Here is a 9,747-nt window from a genome sequence, read left to right as displayed (position 1 = left end):
TAAGGCAATCAGCAGTGTTCACCCAGAGCAGTAAGCTGCAGTAGTAGGATTGTTAGAAACTTTGGGTCTTCTTAGACATTCTCAGAAACCGGAAAGTCAGTTTTGGGTGGAGGCAATCTCAAAGCCCCTACAGAGAGGATAGGAGATCTCTCTCTCTCTCTCTCTCTCTCTCTCTCTCTCTCTCTCTCTCCCTCTCTCCCTCCCTCCTTCTCTCTCTCTCCCTCCCTTTCTCCTTCTCTCTCTCTCTCTCTCTCTTCTTCCCTCTCTCCCTCCTAACCTCTCTCTCTCTGTCTCTGTCTCTCTGTCTCTTTGTCTCTCTCTCTCTCTCTGTGTATATAGTGTGTATGTTTAATATTTACTGACAACTTGACTTGTGTTCTAAAACTGAGTCAAAATAAAAGTACTCATCAAATATCTTACCAAAAAAGCAATGAAAGAAGTCAAGTAGTACAATATGCATAGACATGTATTTGTTGTGTTTTAAACAATAAATGTCCCCCATAGGCACTTGATAGTGTTGAACAGTTGATAATGTTGTTCGGGTAGGTTCTGGAATCTTAGGACGTGGACTACTGCTGGAGGAATAAATCCACTGGGGTGAGCTTTGATAATTTATAACCTTGCCTAAATACTTGTTCTTAATTTTTCACTTCCTGTGTGTGCATGACTTGTGATCTCTCTGTTTCCTGCTCCTACTGTGGTACCATCCTCATCATTGTAGATTTTATCCCACTGGAACTAAAGGGTTAAAATAAACTTCCACTGGATTTTTCATAGAGTTAGAAAAAACAATTTGCAAATTCAAATACCTCAAGCTGTATTACAGAGCAATAGTGATAAAGACTGCATGGTATTGATACAAAGACAGGCAGGTAGATCAATAGAATAGAATTGAAGACCCAGGAATGAACCCACACACCTATGGTCACTTGATGTATGATAAAGGGGCTAAAACCATCCAGTGGAAAAAAGAGAGCATTTTCAAAAAATGGTGCTGGTTCAACTGGAGGTCAGCACGTAGAAGAATGCAAATCTATCCATTCCTAACCCCATGTATAAAGGTGAAGTACAAGTGGATCAAGGACCACCACATCAAACCAGATACACTCAAACTAATAGAAGAAAGTGGGGAAGAGTCTCAATCACATAGGCACTGGGGAAAATTTCCTGAACAAAACAACAATGACTTATGCTCTAAGATCAAGAATCAACAAATGAGACTTCATAAAACTGCAAAATTTCTGTAAGGCAAAGGACACTGTCATTAGGACAAAATGGCAACCAACAGATTGGGAAAAGATCTGTACCAATCCTACATCTGGGAGAGGGCTAATATTCATTATATGTAAAGAACTCAAGAAGTTAGACTCCAGAGAGTTTATTAAAAAGTGGGGTACAGTGCTAAACGGGAATGATATTAATAGGGTCTAGAAATTTAACAGGGGTGTGTATCAATGGGGGATGGGGAAGTAGGGTTAGCTACCAGCAAATACCAGATGTCAGGAAAGTAAGAGGCTCCAGGGACCCAACAGGGAGGAGATTAAATTAAATGCCCAACAAAGGGGAGGGAGAACCTGTGGAGACCATATCCAGAGGTTATGCAAGGTCCCCAGTTGGGGGGATTCTCAAAATTTTAACCCAGAATCACTCCTGTCTAAGGGAAATATAGGGACAAACATGGAGCAGAGACTGAAGGGAAGGCCATCCAGTGACTGCCCCACCAGGAATCCATCCCATGTGTAGCCACCAAACCCAGACTCTATTGCTGATGCCAAGAAGTAAATGCTGACAGGAGCCTGATATTGCTGTCTCCTGACAAATACAGAGGTGGATGCTCACAGACAATCATTGGACTGAGCATTGGGACCCCTATGGAGGAATTAGAGAAAGGACTAACAGAGCTGAAGGGGTTTGCAACCCCACAGGAAGAACAATATCAGCCAACCAGATCCCCCAGAGCTCAAAGGAACTAAACCACCAACCAAAGAGAACACATGGAGTGACCCATGACTCCAGCAGCATATGTAGTAGAAGATGGCCTTGTCGGGCATCAGTAGGAAGAAAGGCCCTTGGTCCTGGGAAGGTTCAATGCTCCAGTGTAGGGCAATGCCAGGTCAGGAAGGCTGGAGTGGGTGGATGGGTGGGGGAGCAGCCTGATAGAAGCAGGGGGAGGGGAAATGTGGTAGGGGGTTTCCAGAGGTGAAACCAGGAAAGGGGATAACATTTGAAATGTAAATAAGTAAAATATCCAATAAAAATCTGTACATAATTGTCACTATTAATCAGAAATCTATAACATATCAAAATGCCCAGGAAAGTTCAATGTTGTTACTGCAAAAGTCCTTTGTCTGCATTATTATTTGGGATTCCACAGAAATTGAAAGCTTTGTTCATGAATCGTATTTACAAATTACTTAAGGCGGTCACTTCTTCCTTTCAACCAGCACATATGTATTTATATTGTTGAAATTCAATTCTATTTTTCTTATACAGAATCTTGGACTGTGACTTTAGGGAGCACTGCTAAAGTCAGTGGGGAGTTTCTTTAATATAGACTATAAACAACTGTGCTGTAAGTCTTAGTTCATTTTTTATTCTCTTGTATAGTCTTCCAAAGGGTAACATTTTACATTAATGACATGCTTTTACTATTAATATTTTACTCTGCTACTGTTTGTGTCCCATGTGGCATTCAGATCCTCATTGTTCTCAGACCAAAGTGAGGGCTTCCTTCAGTTTCTGTTCCTTGAGTTCGAAGGAGATATGCTAAAGAGGCGACCATTTACCTGAGTTTCTGCCTCTTTAGTTATCAGTTCTTTCTGGTAACCAATATTATTCCAGTACAGAAGATTCAAATGGAAAATCATTGTCTCGATAACAGTAAGGAAAATGTATATTGGGGTGGAGGTAGAAGGAAAGAATGTCTTTAAAGTCATTAATAATTTCATCTAAGATTAAGACTTGTAAGCAGGTTGAATCCACTAAACCTAGAATACACATTAAGAGTTTCCATATCACAAAGCAATGAGCAGTGTGACAAGAAACTCAAGTTATTGAGCACAATTTGGCTTCCACTTTGATTTGAACCAAAGCCCATACAATTCATCTTGAAACTTCAAAAGACCCAAAGTGGGATCTGAGCTATTAAAAGTTTCTCTGTGGGTGATAATTCCTTTTAGCTCCACAGTGTAGACTTGCAAAGAAAATTATCAAAGGTTAAGAATGTTTGAAGTATTAAGTGCTTGTCTAGCCAGTGGGTCAAAGTACAAATCAGGGTGCAGAAAGAAGGGCTTCCTGTTCTTTAGTCAAAGTCAAGTGGAACTTCTGTTAAATTAAAACAGGTTATTAAGGAAGAACATTATATAATTTAAAAAAAAGCAATTTGAGAAGTAGGAACAGTTGACTCATGAAAAGTCTCAGGTCATGGAAAACATTTTACCTTTTATCCAACATGTAATTGCGAGTGTATGTGTGTGCTCAGCACAGCTGTTACAAAGTGCCTTATTTATGTTGTCCCTTTTGGGGATTTTTGACAATCCTTATTCTAGCTCTTACTATAAATATTTGCTGCTAATTCTGACTTCTATGATTTATATATGCAATCCAAGGATGACTTGGATTTGATGCCAGTATTGTTTTTTTTTTTAATCTATAGTTTAATTTTGTAGAAATTCAGAACTGGTCCTAACTTGACTTTACTTAATGTTCAAGAGCCACTCTCAATACAATTCATTAACCCACCCATCAACCATACGAATGGATGAATGTATTTTGGGGGACAGAGTTCTAATCTTTTAAATGTAATCATTGTCTTTTGACATCTCATAGTAGAGATTAAATTTCAGTAAGTATTGGAGGGGAAACCATATTCAAACATAATAGAAAATCAATTTGGACTTGAGTAGGGGAGAGAGAGAGAGAGAGAGAGAGAGAGAGAGAGAGAGAGAGAGAGAGATAATGCTGGAACAGTTTGTACTGAAGTGCATCAAGTCAGTTCTCATTTCTTTTTTCACAAACACACACATACACATATTGCAATGTGTGTGTGTCTGTGTGTGTCTGTGTGTGTGTATGTCTGTGTGTGTGTGTATGTCTGTGTGTGTGTGTGTGTGTGTGTATGTGTGTGTAGAGCAAAGCCATTTAATATAACAGCATGTTTTCATATGCATGTTCTCATGGTTTGAATGAGAATATTTGATTGCTTGGGCTCCGGAGAGTGGAATTTCTTAAAAGGATTACCAGGATTAGGAAGTGTGTCCTTGTTGAAGTAGGTGTGGTCTTGTAGGAAGTGTGTCACTGAGGGTGACCTTTGTAATTTAAAAAAAAACATGCTAGGCCTAGTCTTTGTCTCTGTCTCTCTGCCTCTCCCTCTGCTTCACAAGTCTGTGGCTCAGGATCTTGTGTTTTGCACCACAAACCCATCTGCTTTTAAGTTCCACTCCATGTTGATAATGGACTAAGTGTTTTGAAACTGTAAGCAAGCCCCAGTTAAATGTTTTCTTTTATAAGAGTTGTCTTGATCATGGTGCCTCTTCTCAGAACTAGAACAGTGAGTAAGACACACAAACACATAAAAGAAAACTACTAATTTTCATAGTCCTTTACGTGTAGTAAAGAGTATGTCCTACATTATAGCCCTAGGTAAAGTATGGAGAACCAAACAAAATAGCATAAAGTAAATCAAATTATACAGCATATTCCCTTCATGGGCTCACACTCTTCTGGGTAGTGGAATTGTTATCCTACCCACGTTTTCTTCTTTTTTCTTTTTTTCAGATTTAAGAAATAATTAAGCCCATGTAATAAATAAATTGACAGAGATGATAGTGAAGCAGACAAAAGCTCACTATGCTAAACGAAGTCTGGAAGTAAGTAGTGGAGAAGATATTTTCACTACATCATGAAGCAGGTGTCAGAGAGGTTCCCAGTGGGGGAGGGTGCTTCACAGATGCCTGATTAGCAAAGACTGAAAGGATGAGAATTTTACAGGGAATCGGGAGCATTTGGCAAAGGTAGGCCAAAAGCACATGCCTGTGAGAGAAAGGTAAAATGTCGGACATATCCATGATGTCATCACGAAGCTAATTGTCAACACAAGCGACATTTTGGTGAGGGGCTGCAAAACTTTCTTCAGCACCTACTCCTCAAGGCAGTCCTCTGTCTTTCAGAGATTTGCCACTCTGCACTCTTCACATTGAACCAGAGTTTGTCTAGACATTTGAATGAGAATGCCCCTCCTGTGTTGGCCCCAATTGTTGGGCCATTTGCAAGTTTTAGGAAGGGCAGCCTTGTTGGAAGAAACGTGTTAGTGGTGTTGAGTTTTGTGAGTTTAAAGACTCTGCTCTACTTCCATTTTGCTTACTCTGGTCTGTGGTTCTGTTTCGTGGTCTGGCTACCATGTCTTCCAGCTGCATAAAGCTATCTCAAGAGCCATCTGCGAATACCATTCTTCAAGTGTTGGATGGGAAAAGGCATCCACAGAGCTCTCCACACTTCTGTTACGTCCTGTTATTTCAACTCTGCTTGGGGACCCAAGGTGTGGTTTGATGGCAACTGTTGAGATGAGACCCCCAAGGGTACAGCGGAGGCACACGTGCCTTGGCAGTAACAGTCCCCAGGGCTGGGGCCAATTCTGCACAGCCCTCAGCCATCAACAAGTCCTCAGATCAGGTATATCTGCCTGCCCTTTGGTAGTAACAGACTTCTTCTGCATGGCCACAAATCCAGGGAAGCACAGGTCAGGATCCCACCATGGTTCCAGGTGGCATCATTGACTAATCACTTCAGGCTGTTCCTTACTACCCTCAGATCTCCAGTTTGCCTCTCTTCATTGTGCCCACATCCTTCTGTTTCTCTTCCCCTTCCATTTCTCCACCACTTACTTGCTCCTCGTTGTGGTCCCTGGGGTCTCTGAGTGTCTGGCGTCACCTTAGGAGTGGTCTCAGGAGTGCTCTGACCCAGGGTGCAGCTTGTCAACTCCCCCATCCCATCGATGCACGGCACTGTCAGGGTCATCTCAGGCAGCCCTTTTTCAGGGACTATTAGGCTACTAATCATTCAGGCGTTCACAGGTCAGAACACAGAACATAGGCGTAGCCTCTCTCCCCTCTGCCACCTGCTATGGCTCATGCACCCCTCTGCCACACCTGCAATGCCTCTAAAAATAATATCAGTGAGAAACCGCACAGATTAATATTGGCCAGATGTCATACCATATTGATATCGAATATATACTTATATTTCTTTCTTTCTTTTCTGCAGCAGTATTTCTAATAAACGAGGCATCCACTTTCATTTTCAACATAAACTAAACCACTTTGTTATCCCTACATTCTCTCACATTTAAACTACAGTTAAGCTGGGATCTTTGCATTGTCTTTGCAGCCCCCACACTATTGCCCAACTTCTTTGTTACACTTCTTTGTTTTGGAAAACCCATCTCACCCTTCAGTTTACAGTTTAATTTTATGCACACCCACCTGACCAGCAAAACACATGGGCGTGAACATACACAGAGGGAGACAAAGTTGCTGCTCGACAGTGATTACACTGTACAAAATATATATCAAAATATATATATATCAAAATATATATCAAAAGATGTTCATTTCCCTCTCAATCATTTGTTACCGGGACTCTAAGTTCACCTCTTAGGATTATGGATGGTTTAATGTCACTCAGAATTTTTCTTTCGATTATGGAAGAGAAAGAGTTTAATTCTTCAGGAATTATCCCTACAGAAGGGTTAAAATGAACCCTTGAAGATTTTGTTAGCTTGATTAAAATATTCATAACTTTTATTGGTCTTCGAAGCTACATTAATGAGGATTTTTTTCCTCAGTGGCAAATTGTTACACAGAGGGAAAGGAAAACAAATAGAAAACTATGATGCTAAAAATGATTGGTAATGATTAGCTAGGTCACTCTCCTCAAGCTGTTTTTCCTCCAATGGTTCTCTCTTTCTCTGTCTGTCTGTCTATCTGTCTGTCTGTCTCTCTCTCTCTCTCTCTCTCTCTCTCTCTGTGATGTATATCTGTATCATCTCTATCTATATTATCTCTATCTATATATCTATACCTATATATCTATCCATATTATCTCTGTCTCTATAGCTATATATCTTAAATAAAAGTATTTTATAGCGTACTTTCTAGAACTCTAAATAAGGATGAAGGGTGAATCTTTTGTCTTACTTTATCTGACTGAAGGATGGGTTTGCAGAGTGTCTTCCCATGCCATGGAAGGTCTTTGTTGTGAAACAATCCTTTTCAGACTTAGCTCATTATCTTTAAAAAACAATATGTTGTATTTTACTTGTCTTTCTTACCTCATCTCTCAACCACAGTTTCCACTCCCTCCACCATTACCAGTCATCCTCCTCATTTCCCCTCTTCCCCAGATCCACTAATTCCCATTTCAGAAAGAGAGAGAGAGAGAGAGAGAGAGAGAGAGAGAGAGAGAGAGAGAGAGAGAGAGAGGAGATTTGGAAGAGGGAACCAATAAAATAAAAGAACCCCAAGAGCAGGCAAAAGCATTGGAGACACCCCCACTCCCATTGCTAGGGGTCCCATCAGAGTGTCAGCTGCTCAACCATAGGTCTATGCAGAGGACCTAGCTCATATCCATGCAGAGTCCATGACTGTCACTTCATTCTGTGATCCCCTATGAGCTGTGCTTAGTTAATACTTTGAGTTCTGTACTCCTGCCATCCTCTCCCTGTTCTCTTTTGCATGGTTCCCCCAGCTCCGCTTAGTTTTGGGCTGTGGGTCCGTGCATCTTCTCTCTTCAGTTGCTGGATGATAGATATCGTTCTGTTGACAACTGGGCTAGGCTACCAATCTATGAGCATAGAAAAATATCATTAGTGATCAGTTTATTAAAATTTTTTCCAAGTCATGTCTGATTCTATCCTGTGTCTTTTGGGTACCAGCCTGTGGTTCCTGGCTATCCATGAAGTCTTAGATGTGTGTCTTCCTCTCTCGGCATGGATCTAAACTCCATTCAGTCATTGTGGCCACGCCCACATGTCCTGTGCCACTATCTTCCCCAGCACCTCTTTGAAGCAGAGTAGATTGTAGGTTGAATGCTTTGTGGCTGGGTTTGTGTCTTAGTCCTACTGCTGGTACCCTTGCCAGGTTATAGAAGATTTGGACTCCATATTCCCCACTACTAGGAGTCTTTCATAAAGTCACTCTAGAAGATAACAGTGCACTGGCTTTCTGCAGCACCCTCAAATGCACTTCAATTCCAGTTATCTCTCCCAGTACTCCATCTCTCCCCCCAACTCAACTAACTGATTCTTGCCTGCCCCAAGTCCACTTTCAAAATCTTTCCAAAGATCTGTGCATTCCCTTATTCAACCCTCCTTGTTAGTTAGCCGCTTGGGTCTGATTGTAGCATGGTTATCCTTTGCTTAGCAGTTAATGCCCCCTTGTAAGCATGTTTGTATTTCTGGGAATGAATTATAGCACTCCAGGTGCTTTTTTCTAGTTCTATTTATTTGCCTGCAAGTTTTTCCCCTTGGGCATGGGGAGGGGAGTTGAGAGGGTAGTGGAGATAGAGAAAGGCAGAGAGAGAGAGAGAGAGAGAGAGAGAGAGAGAGAGAGAGAGAGGAAGAAGGAGGAGGAGGAGAGGAGAGGAGAGGAGAAGAGAGGAGAGGGGAGGGGGAGGAGAGGGGAGGGGAGAGGAGAGGAGAGGGTAGGGGAGGGGAGAGGAGAAAAGGAGAGGAGGGGAGAGGAGGGGAGGGGAGGGGAGGGGAGAGGAGAGAGGAGGGGAGGGGAGGGGAGAGGAGAGTAGAGGGGAGGAGAGGAGAGGGGAGAGGAGGGGAGGGGAGAGGAGAGGAGGGGAGAGGAGAAATAGAGACTGACCATGAGCACGTGGAGAGGGGGAAGGGACAAGAGAGGACAGAGCAGGAAGGAAAGATCAAGAAAGAGAGGAAGAAGCAAGCTCATGATTTTTTTAAATAGATGAGTACCACATTTTACCACATTTTTAAAAAACCCATTCTTTGGTTGAGGGATGTCTAGGTTATTTCCAGTCTGGCCTTTATGAATAAAGCTGCCATAAGCATAGTTGCTTTTATTAATTCTTTGAGTTTTTTTTAAAGGTTTATGCATGTATTTTATGTATGAGTGCTCTATCTCCATGTATACCTTCATGCCAGAAGAGGGCACAAGATCCTAGTATAGATGGTTGTGAGTCACCATGAAGTTGCTGGGAATTGACCTCTGGGAGAGCAGGCAGTGATCCTAACCACTGGGCCACCTGGAGTCCAATTTTTTGAGGATGTAATAGAGATATATTGAACATACTTACCTTCCCTCTTGCACTCCTCCCAAATATTCACTTCCTCTCTACCTACTCAACTTTATGTTCATGTTCTCTGTCTATCTCACTGTTTCTCTGTGTCTGTCTCTCTGTCTCTGTGTCTCTCTGTCTCTCCCACTGTCTCTCTGTCTCTCTCTGTCTCTGTCTCTGTCTCTCTCTGTCTGTCTCTGTCTCTGTCTCTCTCTGTCTCTCTCTGTCTCTCTCTCTCTCTCATAAACCTCATTCTCTTTCCACTTGCTCTCCACTTGTTCTTTATATGTTCACACATGCTCACACATGCTCACACATGCTCACACATGCTCACACATGCTCACACATGCTCTCTCATTCACTCCCTCATTCGTTCTTCACTCGCTCTCTCATTCGTTCTCTCATTTGCTTCCTAGCCTTTCTCTTGCCCCAGTCTTATCGATAATCCAA

At 41.9% G+C, this 9,747-nt stretch overlaps 1 non-coding gene across 1 annotated transcript; it reads right to left on the bottom strand.

The window, feature by feature from the left end:
* Positions 1-6,037: 6,037 nt before the first annotated feature.
* Positions 6,038-6,168, bottom strand: LOC120094001 (small nucleolar RNA SNORA17). Its single transcript, XR_005487699.1, has one exon. It is a non-coding gene; the product is annotated as a small nucleolar RNA SNORA17 (small nucleolar RNA).
* Positions 6,169-9,747: the final 3,579 nt, after the last annotated feature.

The sequence above is a fragment of the Rattus norvegicus genome, chromosome 7, assembly GCF_036323735.1.
Source record: "Rattus norvegicus strain BN/NHsdMcwi chromosome 7, GRCr8, whole genome shotgun sequence".
Taxonomy (NCBI): domain Eukaryota; kingdom Metazoa; phylum Chordata; class Mammalia; order Rodentia; family Muridae; genus Rattus; species Rattus norvegicus.
This window is presented reverse-complemented; position numbering and strand designations above follow the sequence as displayed.